This window comes from Psammomys obesus, unplaced genomic scaffold (genome assembly GCF_907164565.1).
Source record: "Psammomys obesus unplaced genomic scaffold, mPsaObe1.curated_primary_1811, whole genome shotgun sequence".
Taxonomy (NCBI): Eukaryota; Metazoa; Chordata; class Mammalia; order Rodentia; family Muridae; genus Psammomys; species Psammomys obesus.
This window is the reverse complement of record NW_026586173.1, coordinates 12,714,480-12,732,482: the sequence shown is the minus strand read 5'-3', so window position 1 is coordinate 12,732,482 and position 18,003 is coordinate 12,714,480. Positions and strand designations below refer to the sequence as shown.

At 41.6% G+C, this 18,003-nt stretch overlaps 1 protein-coding gene and 2 pseudogenes across 3 annotated transcripts in view; 2 read left to right on the top strand and 1 right to left on the bottom strand.

The window, feature by feature from the left end:
• Bbs9 (Bardet-Biedl syndrome 9) overlaps nt 1-18,003 on the top strand; it is a 390,403-nt gene that overhangs the window by 48,422 nt on the left and 323,978 nt on the right. The window lies entirely within an intron of this gene.
• LOC129672129 (60S ribosomal protein L17-like) lies at nt 11,589-12,216 on the bottom strand (annotated as a pseudogene).
• Nucleotides 16,349-16,707, top strand: LOC129672130 (60S ribosomal protein L34-like; annotated as a pseudogene).

The following is an 18,003-nucleotide window of genomic DNA, read 5'->3' as shown; positions in this document are numbered from 1 at the left end:
TTTCAGACTTTTGGCAGTGGCTCTCTGTGGTCCAGGTATATTAGGAACAGGGCCTCGCATTATTAATGTGTCTGCTGTCGCTAGTGCTCATGAGGATGTGATATTTAACTTTTGCCTCTCCCTGAAAAGTTATTCCAAATTCTGTTATTCTGTGGTTTTTCTCAGCAGTATTAGGCTGTTCCTGATTGATCAGCACATAATACAGTTTGGGACCCAGTCAATGGCTCTTTTCTTTCTGGAAGGATGGTGACAAATTCTTTTGAAACTTAGGAAATTGGCTCCATCATTCATCTCTGATTCTTCCTTTGCTTTTTCCACCTAGCCTCCTGAGAACCACATTGTCTTCTTGCTAGTATGTAGAGTAGATCATCTGTGAGAAGCCAGTGCTTTCTTAATTATTTTGGAATAAGTGTAAGCGTGACAAATGAGAGCAGTTGGCAGTTGGTAGGCGCTCCGGTAATGGTTTGCTTGGTTAATGAAGACGCTAAAATTAAGGTGCCCTAACACGCCTGTGATGTTGTTCTTGTAAATTTCCCCTGGTCTCAAGATTACCTGGCACAAGCTCTGTTGGTCTGGGTTTTAAAGGCCAATATGTCATGGTAGAGTCTTAGGATTTATATAGCACTTAGTATAGGGCATTTGGGCATGGTGAATGTTTTAGTTCCTGAAGCAAGTTAGAAGTGTGGAAGTTAGTCTCTTACTCTATGACTTTTCCCACTTGAAAGTTGTTACATACCATACACATTTATGTGTGATTTAGAGATGATGGGGACTTTAATATGTTTTTCCCCCCACTACTCGGCTAAAACTTCTGGGAAATGAGATATTACATGGAGGGATATAATATTAATAAAATTATATCAGCAAGATACCCTGTCATAGTCTCCCTCCTTCACTTTCTTCTTCTATCTTTTCCTATCTTTATCTACATGGTCTTGTTATGTAGCTTAGGCTTATCGTGAACTCATGACTTTTTTGCCTCAGCCTAATCAGTACTGGGATTATAGCTGTACCTTGCCATATCTAGTGTTTACTTTATTCTTCTCCTAATGGTTAACTCCCTGACTCTAAATAATATCATGACATATGTAGATTTTCCTCTTCATATAACACAATGATGAATGCGTGTGTTTTGTAAGTATGAGTGTGGGAACATACATAGATACATACATACCATGATGCTCCTGTAGAGGTAAGAAGACAACTTTTGGGAGTCAGTTGTCTCCTTCTTCTGTGGGCTCTGGAAACTGAACTCAGGTTGTCAGGTTGTAGCAAACAGCTCCTCCCCCAAAAGCTCCCCTGATAATTAGTCTTAATACCCTATTAGATTGAGGAATGCCTATCAGTTTAGTAAAGCTCACTTCTGGGTGATGTCAGTGTGTTGGGTGCCAGGCTGGAATCAAGGGGAAGGAGGAGGAAGCCCACTGCACAGTGCTCTCCACTCCTGACTGCTGTGCTCCAGCTGGCCGCATCCTGCAGCCTCTGAAACCATCCTCACAGTATTCTCTTCTCCCCCTACGTTCTTTTCTTAGGCATCTGTCACACGGCCTCAAGTTTGCCTGACACCTGTTAAAATACATATCGTTTGTTCTTTCGTATACTTAGAGAGTTGTGCTGCTGTCATTGTGTCCATTTTAGAACATTTTTTACTGCCCGTTAATAAAATGGACTCCTAAGCAGTAACTACGTTTCCCTCGAGGTTGTCTAGTCCACTTTACATCTTACAGATCCATACACTTTCAACAGTTGGCACAGTAGATAATGACACACTATTGCATATTTTAAAACTTTATTTCTTTTAAATTTTGTAATAGTATTCACTTATGTGGATATTCACATTGCATTTATTTATTCATCTGTTAATGTGTAGTTTAGTTTTTCTTTTGACTATTGTGAATAATGCTGGTCTGGAAAGTTCTTTGTGGCCCAAAGTTGGCTTTGAAGAGAAAAAAAACATTGGACTACTATATTGTTTGATTCTGAGGCTGACTAAAATTTATAATTTATAAATGGCAGCATAGTGGGATGCTTTCAGAATGACTGATACATAGTTAATGAACCAGAATATGGTATTTGGAAGGCGATCTCTCTCTCTCTCGAAACAGTTTTTAACAAAAATGATCAAATAGTTAAATATGTGACTGGTAACTTTATCTGTAAATGTGAGATAATTATGTTCATTGGAAAATAAATGAATCTCCTTCCCTACCTGGTATGATATATAAAGGTTGTCATGAGATAGATCAGAGACCTTAATGCAAAAGCTACCAGCATAAGACTTACAGAATAAAAAAGAAAATCTTCAAGGCTTTGGGATATGCAGAGATTTCTTAGGACATAATAAAGCATTACTTAAAAAGAAAATAACAAATAAGTAAAATTGAAGCTTTCTGGTTTTCAAAACACTACTCTGAGGGTCTAAAATCAGTCTCAGGAAAGGAGAAAATATTCATGATGCAGGCATCTAAGTGTGTCCCATGAAGGTGTGCACATGTGGCTGTGCGTGGAGTGTTGGCGGAGTCCAGAAGAGGGTATTGGATCTGCCATAGTTGGGGTTACATGTTGATGGTGGTTTTCTGTAACTTGTGTTTTCCACTTATACCCTTGTTCCGAGAAATAATGACTCTGAGCCTTAAGTATATTTACAAAAGCCTAGCCCAATATAGCTAGGCATGTTTTCTGACTTGCTCATAACTAATATCTATTCTAAGTTATTTTATTCTTATATAACATTCTATTCTAAGTTCTGCCACATGGCTGATTACCTCTGCTCAGGTTTCATGCATCTGTCTTCCTTATTGTCCTGGGTCTTATGCTTGCGTGCTTCACTCCATCCCACCATTCACTCTCTCTACCGGAGAGAGTGAATTTCCTGTCTCAGTATGGCCAACCTGCTGTTTATTGTGGATGAATTTATATAGTACACAAGAGTTTATACCTACAGGTCCAGGTGGTTGTAAGCTGCTAGATATGGGCGTGACTGTTTAACTTGGGTCCTCTTCAAAAGCAGTAACTTGTCTTAACTTCTCAGCCATCTTTCCAGCATCTGTAGTGAGTTCTCATAACTCAATAAAATAAACAGCTCAAAATTTAAAAATGGGTGGTATCTTAGAGTTACTATTTTTGTGATAAAACACTATGACCAAACACAACTTGGGGAGTAAAGAGCATATTTGGCTTACTTATTCTGAATCACAGTCCACTGAGGGCAGTCAAGGCAAGAATTCAAACTAGTTGGGAACTTGAAGGTGGGAACTGCTGTAGAGGCATGTTGCTTCCTGGCTTGCTCAGCTTGCTTTCTTATAGAACCCAGGACCACCAGCCCAGGGGTTGCCCCACCCACAATAGGCCGAGACTTTCCACATCAGTTGCTAATTATGAAAATTCTCAATTGAGATTCCCTTTTCTCAGATGACTCCAGATTGTGTCAAATTGACATAAAAATTATCCAGGACACATGGACAAATATTTGATAGCCTCTTTTAAAGATGTGGCCTTGTAGGGACATGAAAAGATGCTCAGCATCATTGTATTTCAGGGAAATTAAAATTAAAGCCATCCGAGATACTTCTATATACCAAGCAGAAAAGCTAAAATGGAAGAATAAAATATATGATGACTTGATATTGTGTTGTCAGGTGGGAAGTCGAGGTTATTTCACAAACCTTGCTGACGCAGGGGACCTCTGCTCTTCCCCCGGGATCTTGCTAGGTGTCGGCAAAAGGCTTTGTTAGGTGGTCATAGAGCAGGCTCTACCTTAGGCAGGATTTGTACTCTTAGGGTGCTGTCTTTCTACACAGCATTTACGAGGTGGAAATGAGGTCTCTTCAGCTGGGCCAGACCTTTAAAATTATCCAGTGCTGGGTGAACTCACATAACCGTTCTCAGCACTGTAGGGACCATGTGCTCAGCTGGATGCCCACTCTTTTTCTCTCATAGCTCTCTCATGCGTTCTTAGCCTTTGTTGGGAGAGCTTCTTTTAAATCATGCATAGATGGCAGCACCGTGCTTTTGAATGTAAGAGTGTAGCTTTGGTCATTTTATGTTCTAGAGCCTTAATGAAAACTCTCAAGCAGAAAGCAGATTTAACAGTCTGTTATACAGTGAAATGCACAGTTATGATTTAGTTTATCCTGATGTATAGAATTATGGCGATTTCTTGATTTTATAGGAGAGGATTAGGGACTATGATCATATACCTTTCATACATCTATTTTGGATATGCAGGCAGAAGTATACCTATAAATTTATTCTTAATCATTTTTTTTTGTTTGTTTTTTGAGACAGGGTTTCCCTGTGCAGCCCTGGCTGTCCTGGAACATGCTCTGTAGAGCAGGCTGGCCTTGAACTTAGAAATCCTCCTGCCTCCATTTCCCAAGTGCTGGGATTAAAGGTGTATGCCACCACTGCCTGACAATAACTGTCATTTGGTTGCAGTTTTAGAGGTAAATTATTTTTAATGTGTGCATCTGCTTGAGGGTATGTACACCACCTTTGTACAGGTGCCTGTGGAGGCTGGAAGAGGGCATTGGATCCCTTGGACCTAGAATTACAGGTGGTTGTGAGTTGTCTGATGTGGCCACTGGAAACTGAAACCAGGTCCTTTGTAAGATCTGTAAATGCTGTTAACTGAACCATCTCTCCAGCCCTTGTTGTTTTTGAGCTAGGTCCTCACAGTGTGGCCTGGATTAGCCCCAGTCTTGCTGTATAACCCAGGTTTACCTTGAACCTGTGGTCCTGTGGAAGCTTCTGAAGTGTTGGCAGTTTTATATTGAGGTCTATGATCCACTTGGACTTTAGTTTTGTGCAGGCTGATAAGTATGGATCTACTTGCATTTTTCTAAATGTAGACATCCAGTTAGACCAGCACCATTTGTTGAAGATGCTGTCTTTTTTCCATTGAATGGTTTTGGCATCTTTGTCAAAAATCAGGTGTCCATAAGTGTGTGGGTTTATTTCAGGGTCTTCTGTTCGATTCCATTGATCCACCAGTCTGTTTCTATGCCAGTACGATGCAGTTTTTAGTATTGTTGCTCTATAGTATAGCTTGAGATCAGGGATGGAGATACTTTCTCGTAGCCTTTATTCTGAATCCTAGAAGGTTCTGGCCCTCCCCTCAAGCAAGTTGCAGGATGCTCCTCTGAGAGACGCCTTCCCTGTTGTCACTGGGGACACTTTCTTGTCTATATCATAGTTCTCCAAAACTATTCATTTAGCCCCACATAAAACCATACAAATTCAGTTGTTTCTTAGTTTATTTTTTAAATTAATTTATTTTTTTAAATTCCCTCTCATCCTTGTTATAGCCCCATCCCTCCTTCTATCCCAGTCCCGCCCTCTCTCTCTCACTCTCCCCCCTCACCTGTTCCTCAGAAAAGGGGAGCTCCCTTTCCCATCCACCCCAGATCATCAAGTTGCATCAGGACTGAGCATGTCCTCTTCCCTTATGGCCTGATAAGTCCCACCAGGGGAAGAGGTCAAAAATCTGGCAAGTGAGCCCCTGTCCTTATGCAGTCCTCACTTTCCTTACTAGAGGACCCACATGAGCCCTAAGCTGTCCCTCTGCTCCATCTTTCATCACTTGTTTAATTGCTGGGCTTTCATTTCCTTACGAAGGCTTCAGTGGCTTGTACATCCTAATTTTTTTTTTTTCTTTTAGACATGTAGACATCCAGTCCTTATTATGCTGTACAGCTGTTAGGGAACAGACCCTTAGAGAGGTCTGGGCACAGGGCTTCTCAGGTGGGTGTTTGGCCACTACCAAGCCTTGAGGGTTTACACAGTTCACAAAGGACCATCTGCCCTGCCTCTTGAGTGTTGGTATAATAGCCAACACTAGGCACTGTAGTGTTCTAAGCATTCCCCTGGAATGTGGTTGAGAAAAAGATCCTAGTAACAAAAATCTTAGTAGAAAACACTATTGAGAAAATATCATTTAAGCACATTAAAAATGGGAAGAAATTGTGGTCCTCAAAGATTCAATATTGTAGCTTATTTCATATATATATGTGTGTATATGTATATATATTGGATATATATACTAAAATTCAAAGAATGACCAGGCAGTGGTTGCACACACCTTTAATCCCAGTACTCAAGAGGTAGAGGCCAGCAGATCTCTGAGGCTATCCTGGTCTACAGAGTGAGTTCCAGACAGCCAGTGTAGGACAAAGGAAAAACAACCTGATCCTAACTTGACCCTGAGACCAGCACTAAGGGAAAGTACATCCTGACATTGACTTGACCCCAAACCCAAGGCCAGAGTTTGCAACAGAATCCCACCAATCCTGGTCATGCCACGGAGTCCCTCCAGTCCCAGGCCACCCTGGAGAGCTTTGTCCCCCAAGGGGTCCTTTGTGATCTCTGCCATCTGAACAGTCCCCTGATGCCTGAGCAGAGGCAGCTACCCTCTTGAGTCCCCCTGCCCCCAGAAGTTTTCTTGTGTGAGATTTGCTGTGTGCTGCGGCTTTGTGGTATTCCTTGGCTCCTGATTGCCAGTATACCTTTCCATCTGAGCTGTAACACTTACAGATATTTAGAAAGTTTATTTTTAGATGTTGCATTAACGATAGACATTTTGACACACAGAAATTTATTTTACTATGTGTGTATGTGTGTGTGCATGTCTGTACCTGTGTGTATTTGTGTGTGTGCCTCTGTGCCTCTCTCTCTTTCTCTCTCTGTCTACTTAGTCATTCTAGATCCTGTCAACTTGACAGTTTGCATTAAGCATCGCACACGGGAGCACAACCTCTGCATCTGTTTTTGTCATTTGAACATCAAGTGAAAGGTGTGGTCGGTGCCACAGAAATTTATTATCAAGGCTGTGGAGGCTTCAGAATGCATTTATTACCAGTTAGTTCATACTTTTGTATTCATATATGGATACTTATATCGTAAGTATTCTATACAGCACCGATTACTTTACCCTTCCACTCACTCATTTGCTAAAATGAATTATGTGTGCATTTCCCCTCACATTTGCCAGCATCAACATGAGGAATCAGCAGAAATTATAGGATCTAAATGAGCAGAAAAGAGATAGGCTGGGCTTATAGTTCACTTATAGAACACTTCCCTCGTTCTTAAGGGTCCTAAGCTGTATCCTCAGCACTGCCCCCTCAGCTCTGGAATAGTTCTTGACACACACACACACACACACACACACACACACACACACACACACTATGACAGATTGTTCTAATTGCCAGTGTGCCGCAGTGTGGAGCTGCCTGGGAAGGGCGTGTCAGTGAGCATGGTTGGATCACGTTGGCTTGTTACATGTCTGTGGGTGTGTGTGTGTCTCTGTCACATTAATTGATGTGGGAAGATCAACCTGCAGTTGGACAGCACTGACTGTTCCCTGGCTTTGTGTCCTGGTCTGAATAAAAGAGGACGGGAGTTGAGCGAGCATGCTTCTCTCAGCTCTGTGATGTGGCCAGATGCCCCAAGCCCTTGCTTCCTTGACTTCCTCACAGTGGTGGACTGTCACCTGGAGCTGTGAGCTAAAAGAAACCCTTTCTCCTCTCCTTTGCTTTTGTCAGGGCATTTTCTCTCAGCATCAACAGCAGCAGAAACTGCTCTGAGGTAGTTTATGCAGTTTTTCACTTTTGTTTTCTACTGATAAACTTTTCTTTCTTACACACTTCCTGCTTTAGAATATTAACATGAAATGGGACTATTTAAATGGAATTGTTGAGTGCTGACCCCTGCATTAGCAGGGGAAAGGTCACCATCACCATCTGTACTTCATTGTTCCTGGTTTCCTCTGCCTTCCCTATTTGAGGATCAAAGGCTCTGTTTAATGGCCTTGAACTCTAATCCCTTAAAATGAAGCGAATACTTCTGACATTAAGCCACTGTGCTCTTATTAAATATACAGTCTAAAATATGGACTAATTCAAGGACTTATGCTTTTATAGGACTAACCATCTTCTAAACACTGCCTTTAAAATAGAATGGTTCTTCTATTTATAGGAGTTCTTTTCTCATTATTGACATACAGTTTATTGATTCTCAAATCTAGATCAGAGTCTGTTCCTGCAAACAACAAAAGTTGACCTTTGTTCCTGGTTTTCCAGGGAAAACACTATTGTCTGTCTATACAACAGAAAATTGTTCTTTAAGAAGTAACAAACTACTGGAGTAAAAATGGACCCCCCCCCCCGCCAGTCACCTGATTTTTAAAATTCATTTTTACTTTTGTTGTTGTTAAAATAGCTATATAGCTGGTCTTTAACTTGTGGGTTTCCTAATCCCAGACTTAGAGGTGTCACCCGTCATGCCTGGTGTGTGAGTTGCTTTTTATCAGTAAAAAGAGAAAGAAATATATAGAGCTGGTGAGGTGGCTCATCAGAAAATGGTGCTTGCTACTCAAGTTTGGGACCCTCACTTCTTTCCCCAGGACTCAGATGATTGAGTGAGAAGACTGCCTCCTTCATGCTTTCCCTTGACTTTCTTATATGTGCTGTGCCCACATGTATGTTGTCCCCTGACCTTCACGTATGTGCTGTGTATACACGCAGACACATGTCTATGTGAGCTTGCCTGCTCTCTTTCTTCCAGTAAATAAGTAAAGGGGGAACTTCAGGGGCATAAAGGCCGTCACATGATAAATGTATTGAAAATCAGTTGCAGCATCAGCAAGAAGTTGACTGTGCTTTGCTTTGTCCCATGGTGAGTTTGAGAGAAATTCTAACCTGATTTAATGCAGTAGAGACAGTGTTTGGTGCTAACCAGCCAATATGGTATGAAGGAAGGGGTGTTTTGGATAAACCACATCACTGTTTTCATTCTTTTGTAAAGCGGGAATTGCCTTTTGAAGTCGCTAACTAGTTAAAAAGTATAATTTTAGGAAAACAAATATATTTGGCAAAATTTGACAATGTTTCTAAGAACTGATTTTAAAGTTTTATTTTTTATTTGTTTATTTTTGAGGTCTTGTTATGTAGCTCCGACTAGCCCGGAACAGGTGGTGATCCTTCTGCCTCTGCCTTGTCAGTTGTGGGATTACAGACATGTGTAGGCATGTAGAATTACATGCCTCACTGAAGAATTTACTTGCGTACTAATGTTTTATGGTATTTGACTAAAAAGGCTTCTTTGCTGCATTGTCAGAAAAGAGAATAGCAAAAAATTTCTAAAGTTTGAAAAGTTTTAATAGCATAGATGCTTTTGTCTTTGGAGAGTTGCCGCTTCTCCTGACATGAGAGCTATTTGTGAAGTACTGTCACGTTAAACTTTGAGAACAGAGGAGATCATTAACATTAAAGGCTGGTAGCTTCGCTGGCATCACTATTAGTTACTGAAATTTTATATGGACTCCATCCTGTGTTCATAATGAAAACATACTCTAATTGCATACAGAATAATGTTCATAATTTTCATACAGAATCATGTTCATAGCTTTAGCATCCATAATAACACTAGCATGTAAGCAGCAGTGGCTCATTTGATGTTTAAAAGAAATACTTGCTAGCCGAGAGACACTTTCTCCAGCGCGGCCTGGAAGCCATGTTGAATGCGCTAAGTGATTCCATCTGACCTGCCCAAAATCATGGTTGGTTACATTTTCACTTTGCACATGTCATCCTAGAGCCAACTGGCTGGAGTTGGCTTTTTCAAATGGACATTTCTGGCTGAGCTTTGAAGACTGTATTTTAAAAAGTAAAGTTTAAAAATACCCTGTGTTCACTGCCTGAGCATTAAAAGCACATGTCAAAAGAAACAAGAGCAACTGAAAAAAATTGTAGGATGCACATTAAATTTTGGGTATAATTTCCATTCTGTTTGTAGTAGGTTTAAAAGTCATTAGTGTACTATAGAATATAGGAAAGCCAGCCTCATCAAAAAAGTGAAAGATTTAGAATTAAACTCAAATGTTACAGAGAAGCATACATTGACATAGCTCAAGAAAGGATTTGATGTTCCTCAGACAAATGCTGAGTATGAGCCCTTGTTTTGCCATTGACTAGCTCTATATAAAATCCTCACTCTCAGCTGAAGGCTTCCCCCAAAACATGCTTGCATATATTGAGCCTGCCATTATCATAATGAACTGTTATTTAGGACTGGCTTAAGTTCCTGGGAAGAAAATCATTTTTGTAACTTCAGGATATTACTTTTATAGTGTGTAGTAACTGAACAGGTCATGCTGGAGTTAATGAACCACACATGGCCTTGGGAGGGGCGTGAGTACTCAGCAATAGTTACACAAACCTTTCTGAGGATTTACTGTGAGCTTCTCTTATGAAAGTCTGATCAATCCTGTTAATGGCACAAGATAAATGCATGCTTGTGTCCTGGCCCAGAGGGAGGAAAGAAGCCAATAAAAGGATAAACCCAAACTCTTTGTAGCCTCTGTTCTTAGCATTCAGTTGTGAGCAGCTTTGAAAACGTTGATATCACTTGAAATGAGGTGGACACACATGGTGGGATCCAGCAAAAAAAGCCATCGGGAGCTTTAGTCACATCACTGTGGAATTCAGTCGTGGGCAGAAAAGAGAATTGGATTGACCAGTGAAAAGTACAAAGGACCGGGTTGCCATTCACACAGAAGCCAAGATCAAGATGAGGTCTGTGGCTGTGCGCAGCCCATGACTTCCTGTAGGCAAATGGGTCTCTGTGGGCCCCCGGGGGGTAGGGGGGGATCGTCTGTATTGGTCAGTACTTCAGGTGCCGGAAGATGAGCTAATCTCTGAAGGAAATTAAATTGAACTTGTTTCAAATTCAGCTCCTTTGATTCAGCCAGCCACAGTGATTAGTAAGGATATTGAAAGGTTTGGGTGTTGTCTGTGTCTCCAAACAGGAACAATTCATCAGGCTGGTGAACATGATCTGAGCTGTGCAGCCACAGAAATCAAGTTCTGAACTCTAGGACTCTCTGTGATAGTCCTGTTGGGCGTTGGAGTGGGGTGAGGGGGAAAGCCACACTAGGTGAATGCTGACTGAGGCTGTGCTGGTTCAGGAGGCCTCATGTGATCACCTGCTCTGGTTAGTCGAGTGCCTGGCCACAGAGAGCATTCTCTAAGTGTGTCCTCTGTGTCAGGCCTTTTACTGAGGGGCTAATAACTGCACTGTTTTCATAGATGAAGAAACAAAGATTTAGAGCATTGTCTCAAGGGAATATTGCTGGTAGGTGGCAGAGTGCACACTTTGTACTATATTTATTCTCAGTTGGGAATTTGCTGGTAAGTGGCAAATAGTGGTAAGCGCCTCTATTTCTTCACAGTTGGGAACAACCCCTCATCAGAAACAGTGTTTGAAAGTTAGGTTTCATGGTATGGTTAAAGCAAAAGGATATTGCTGCGTTGAAGGACGCTCAGAAGGGCAGGCAATGATCTTCTGCTGTAACGGTAGCTGCCAGATGTGTGGGAATTTCAGGGACTGGGAGGCGAGGCTTTCCCAATGGAGCCGCACACGGGGTTTGCATTTCTGTTGGAGTTCTATGGGTGCTCATCATTGCACTCATTCTTGTATTATGTATATAGCATGTAGCTCGCATCTGTGTCCGTGAATATGCTGTTTCAGCTCGTGGCATATTTGTGTCTATTAAATATAAAGAAAATTGACTTTCTTTTTTTTTTTTTTTTTTTTTTTTTACTTTTATCTGCATTTATTTTATGCTGAATTTATTATTCCTGTGCCATCAGCTTTTGTTTCTTCAGTTTCTTCTGAGATATTTTTTTCTTCTGTGCAACCTCCTCTTCTGGCTTTGGAACAATTTGTTCCTTTTCAGTGAGGATCATCTCAATGTGGCAGGGGGAGCTCATGTATGGGTTAATCCGGCCATGAGCTCTGTAAGTTCGATGGCGTATCTTAGGTGCCTTGTTCACCTGGATATGTTCAATGACTAGAGAATCTACATCTAAACCCTTAAGTTCAGCATTACTCTCTAAATTTTTAAGCATATGCAGCAAAAATTCAGCACTCTTTTTTGGCCACCGACCTTGAGTCCAGCCCCACTGTTTGGCCTGGGCGCACCTCCCGACTTCACCGTTATACCGCCGGAATGGCACACACTGCTTCTTTAAAGTGACATCTTTCAGATACTTGGTGGCTTTTCAGATATGCATACCCTTGATGGCCTGGGCAGTTTCCCGGGTGTTCTTAAAGTGAACACGAAGATTTGAACCTCTTGATTTGCATGATTTCGTAGGATTTTCTGGATCAAGAGAGTAGCGAAGCATCTTCAAGGATCACCTCTGGCTGCTTTCAGGAAGAACGATAATTGACTTTCTGGTGGGTTGTTTTCTCTTTGCTTTTGAGACAGGGTCTCACCAAAAATCCTGGGCAGGAACTTGCTGTGTAGACCAAGGGTGGCCTTGAACTCACAGGGATCGCCTGCCTCAGCCTTTGTTAAAGGCATGCTCTCTGCTGATTTTACTGTGTCCTTTGCTATGGTGTGGAGGAACGTGATCTATTCCTTTGGGATGTGTCATTTACCTAGCATGCACTATCCACTTCCTGTATTCACTCATTCTCCTTTACATGAAGTCTTATACTATAGTAAACATGGAGGCCGATGTCCTTTTTAATTCTGAAGTTTATGTGCCATGATAGTAACAGTGAAATGAACACTGCTCTGGGTGTGTTCACGTGGCTAAGGCTGAGGGGGAAAGACGTTGTGTTTTACCACTACAGAATTAAAGTTGTGCTCTTCTTCTCAAGTATGACTGAGAATCTAAAGCATCTCTTAGCAATAGAGCACTGTCCTTTTTGGCACAGGCAGCGTCTCTGCTCAGAGCGCCCGCTTGCTGATGGCTCCTCAGGTGCTGGTGGTATCCCTTTCCCTGAGAAGCCTAGTCAGTGGTTTCTGCTTGCCTGTAGCTGCAGGATTTGTTTATGCCTTCCTTTTAATTGTTGCTTTGCAGTTAAGTTATGATGTAAAGACTTGCTTTAGTATTTTTGGGGTTCTCTCTTCAGATGAGGGGTCGCCTTTCATTCATTTTTTAAAAGTTAAATGTTATCTTTATAAATAATGGCCTCTTTTTCTTTGTTGGAAATGTACATGTGCAGGTATATGTATATGACGTTTATGTACATGCGTGTATGTGAACATGACCTCAGGACTAACCACCAGGAGAACCAGCTGTGGCACTCATCCTTGGGGAAGATCATTTCTTCCACTTCAGCACCCCTTGGTTGCCTGTAGTTCTTTATCTGTGGGTTGGGCCCGCTAGAGTTCCCTCTTCCATATTAGCATGTCTGTTGCTGTTATGGTTCTTTGGGGCTTATTTAGGCAGCCATATTGTTGCGGTTTCATGGCTGTAGCTTCGCTGCCATTTTTAGGAGACACAGTTTCTCAGCAGATTTCTGGTCAGTCTGTCTCTGTTCGACAATATTTCCTGAGCCTTAGGTGCAGGACTTTTATTGATGTATTGGTTGGGGTTGGGCACAATCACTTGTTCTCTGAATTTTTACTGGTTGTAGTTTTTTGTGTGGTCTCCATTTGTGATAAGAAGACACTTCTTTGATAAGGGGTATGGGCTATGCTTACCTGTGGATATAAGGATGAGTATTTGGAATACAGGTAGGAATTATGTTGGTTTAAGAAAGTGGCAGTTGGAGGGTCTCCTCCACGATCCCCGAACTCACTAGCCCCGGGGTAGTTGGCTAGGTTTTTAGTACTAGGCCTGATTTCCCTCCAGTTGAGTCAGCCCTAAGTCCAATTAGACAGCTGCTGCTTTCCACCAAGATATAAATGCTACAGGGAGCACCCTTAGGCCATTACGGTTGTTGTGGGTCAAAGGTGTTAGAGCTGAGTAGGACTTTTGGTTGCTTTCCTTGGAAGCCTGCAGAGAGACTTTGGGTACTGTGAAAGCTAGTCCTTAGGGAGGAGGATTTCAAGTCAGATCCAGCTAGGGTCTTCTGGCTCTTGTGCCCGAAGTCCATGGTGTCTTTAGTAATAGGGAGCTACCTCAAACCTCTGGGAGACAACCAAGGGAAACAGCAACAGCTTTTATCGTTTTGGCAGACTCTGGGACAGCCCTGACCAACAACTTGAAAGGGAGTTTGTCAAGCGTGATACTAGGGTTTACGTTAGTCTTTGGCTCTTGAGATAGCACTGTCAGGCCAAGCGGGAAAACTTCATTTAATCTCTCTCTCCCTCTCTGTCTGCGCTATATGCAGTTTCAGGTAAATAAATAAAAGTATGGTTTCTTACGGCTTTTGTAGACATTCTTAGTTTCCCTTCTCTCCTGACCCCCCTGTACTGATATCCCTTCTCTACATAAAGAGCCTGCTCCACTTTGCCTGTTTCCCCAATGACTCGAGTTTCAGGCATATATTAAATTGTCAATGTCGATTGAATGACTATGCTATTTATATTTAGATTTTAAGATTTATTTCATTTAAAAATTATGCATCTTTGTGGGTAGCAACCCCAAGGCCTTGATAGACTTGGTATTTTTCATTGAGATATTTGGCTTAAATTTGGAAGCATGCCATGATTAAATTTTTAAAGTGAGAATTAAAAAGAAATAATCATGCTTATATTTGAGAAGCATGAAAATGCTGTGTATATAAATAGTTTTTTTTAGGAGATTTATCTTGGTTAAAAAACCAAACTTAGTATAGAAAATTTAATTTTAAGACAAAAATACTGTGATGTATACAGCAGAAAGTAGGTGGACTTTAACATTAAAGGGACTAGTGTGTAATTGGCAGGAACAGATACTGTAATGCCTTTCAATCTCTTTTTGACGTCTTGATTATACAGCATGAGTGTTTTTGAAAATTTAACATTTCTAGAAAGTCTAAAGCATGGGGCTTGATAGAAATTACAGATATTATATGGTGGGTACTTTATAAATATTTAACAGTTTTTAATAATCAAGGCATCAAATTGATTTTTTAGTTGATTTAAAAGAAAAGTTTGGGGATTGACCTTCCTTCTGTGCTTTAATCCTCCCTTCCTTCTTTTTCTTTCTCGACAGGTTCTCACTATGTAGGCCATGCTGGCCTCAAACTCAGAATCCTCCTGCCTCCACCGTCTAGTTTTGGGGATTACAGGCCTAAACCCCACCACAAACATTTTGGGAATAGCTTTCAGGCAAGTATAGTACATGAGATTATGTGACTTTTTTTTTTTTTTTTAATTCACAGGTTGAAGGATCAGAGCACTCACTGTTCTGATTTCTGTGTTGTTCCTTAGGGTTTCCAACAGAATATAAAAAAGTATTACGTGTGTGTGCACTCACGTGCCTGCCATGGTGCACACATGGAGGTCAGAGGACAGCTTTGTTGAGTCACTTCTTTTCTTCTACCTTCCACCTCTGTGTGAGTTCTCAGGGTCCAACTCAGGCCACCGGGCTTGCGTGCCAAGTGCCTTTACCCACGGAGCCATCTTAACAGCCCTCCTTTTGGTTCTGAGATAGGGTTATACTGTGCAACCCAGGCTAGCCTTTACCTCGTGGTCTCCAGCCCAGCCTCCTCAGGCACGAGCCTCATGCCCACATCAGTGGGGTTCTGAAACACCGAGGCTGAGGAAGAGATGCGACGGCTCCCCTTTCCCCGTCACCACCCCATCCCTGCGTGCTGAGGTCCGCGTGCCCATGGGTGCTCTGCTTGCTACAGTGCCGTGTCCTTCCCTGGCACCTCGGCATTCTGCTACTTTACAAAGTTTTTAAAGGACAGATCTGCTCATATCTTTTTTTTTTTTTTTTTCTTTCTGGAAATTCCTGGTGGTTCTCCTCACAGGATTTATTATAGCCCTGGCCCACTAGGCTCCATGGTCTGCTTTTATGTCAGGCCCCGACTCAAAAACAAAAACAAATCACTGTTTCAAACTGGCAAATTAAAAACTGCATATATTGTGGATATAACATGATGTGCTGATGAAGCATACATTGTATAATAGTGAAATCACACCAAATAACACCTCTGTCATTTTAACATACTAGTTTTGTACCCCATTCGTTACAAAAACTCAGCACCTTTTTAGTAGGTACTGCGTTGCTACTGACCAGTATCACCTGCTGTGAAATAGCTCTTTCACATTTTCCCTCCTCTCTGAGTAGATTGCACAACACTGCTTTGTGCTTCTGTCCGAGTCCTTAGGTTTTCACGTGGCTAGCTTCTCTTTTAGAATTTAACCCAAGGGCTGAGACATAGCTCAGCAGCCTGCTCTTCCAGAAGTCCTGAGTTCAATTCCTAGCAACCATGCGGTGGCTCACAACCATCTAAACTGGACTCTGATGCCCTCTTCTTGCATGCAGGTGCACTTGTTCATAAAATAAATAAATAAATAAACAAATAAACAAACAAATAAATAAATAAATAAATAAATAAATAAGATCTTTAAAAAATTTAATTCCTCCTCTGGGGACGGTGCTTAGAGGCACTCAGAATGGTCCAGCGCTTGACGTACCGTCGCAGGCTCTCCTACAATACAGCCTCTAACAAAACGAGGTTGTCTCGAACCCCTGGCCACAGGATTTTTTACCTGTACACCAGGAAGGTTGGGAAAGCACCTAAATCTGCCTGTGGTGTTTGCTCGGGCAGACTTCGAGGGGTTCGCGCTGTGAGGCCTAAAGTCCTTGTGAGACTGTCAAAGACAAAGAAGCACGTCAGCAAAGGGCCTACGGCGGTTCCATGTGTGCCAAGTGTGTGCGCGACAGGATCAAGCGGGCTTTCCTTATTGAGGAGCAGAAAATCGTTGTGAAAGTGTTGAAGGCACAAGCACGGAGTCAGAAAGCAAAATAAATATGCAGCTTTTTTAAGTAATAAAATTTTTTTTTAAATTCAAGTTTTTTTTTTTTTTTCAATTTTCGGAAAAGAGGGTTTCTGTACTCTGATTTACTGTATGTGTGCTGTGCTGCAAGTGGAACCCAGAGCCTTCCCGCTAGGCCAGGCTACTGCCCTGTGTTAGCCACAGGTCCCCGAGCTACGCTCCCAGGTCAGAGCTGGTTTAAAAAACAGCACAGCAACGACAGGGACAACAACAAAAACTGTACGGTCTCTGCGTGCTTCTACCAGAAACGCTGTCACTTTCCCTATGTTTATCTTTCTGTAGATTATGCTGTAGATCATGAGTTATTTGAGAAAGGAATCTTTTGTTTTTGTGTCTGACATAACTTTCGTTTGATGAATGAATATATTTGATTTCATTTCATAGATAGCTACTGGTCTCAGTTATAGCACTTTGAAATAAAGTAGTATAATCAGCCAGGTGTGGTAACCCCACTCAGGATGTGGAGACAAGAGCGTTCCAATGACTGAATCAACCCAGGCTACACAGTGTGTTCAAGGTCAGGCTGAGAAACCTAAAGAAACCATGTCTAAAACCAAACCAACCAACTCAGAAACAATGTAGTAGCAATGATTGATTTTCTGAAATCCTTTGCAGTTGGTAATTACCAAGTTTGCCGTAGTCTGTTATGTGCTGGCTAGTGTTATGGCAACGTGACACAAAGTAGAGTCATCCGAATGGAGGGGACCTCAGCTGGGAAAATGCCTCCGTAAAATACAGCGGTAAGGCATTTTCTTAATCAGTGATTGATGGGGAGGACCCAGCCCATTGTGAGTGATGCTGTCTCTGGGCTGGTGGTCTTTGGTTTTATAAGAAAGCAGGCTGGGCAAGCAACAAGTAAGCAGCACCCTTCGCTGGCCTCTGCATCAGCTCCTGCCTCCAGGTTCCTGCCTTGTTTGAGTATGTGTCCCGACTTTCTTCAATAATGAACTGTGCTTGGAAGTATAAGCCAAATAAACCCTTCCCTCCCCAACTTGTTTTTTGGTTATGGTGTTTCATTACAGCAATAGAAACCGTGACTAAGATAATATATTTAAAGTTGTTTGAACTATAAAGTTATTTTTTCTTTCTTCCTTGATATTTTCTTGAATAGTCTTTGTATTTGAGTGTATGAATATAGGAACATAGGTATTTTGTTATTCTTCAGATTTACATTTTTATTTTAATCATCTATCATCTATGTATCTATCTGTCATCTGTCATGCATCTTTCTTTCTTTCTTTCTTTCTTTCTTTCTTTCTTTCTTTCTTTCT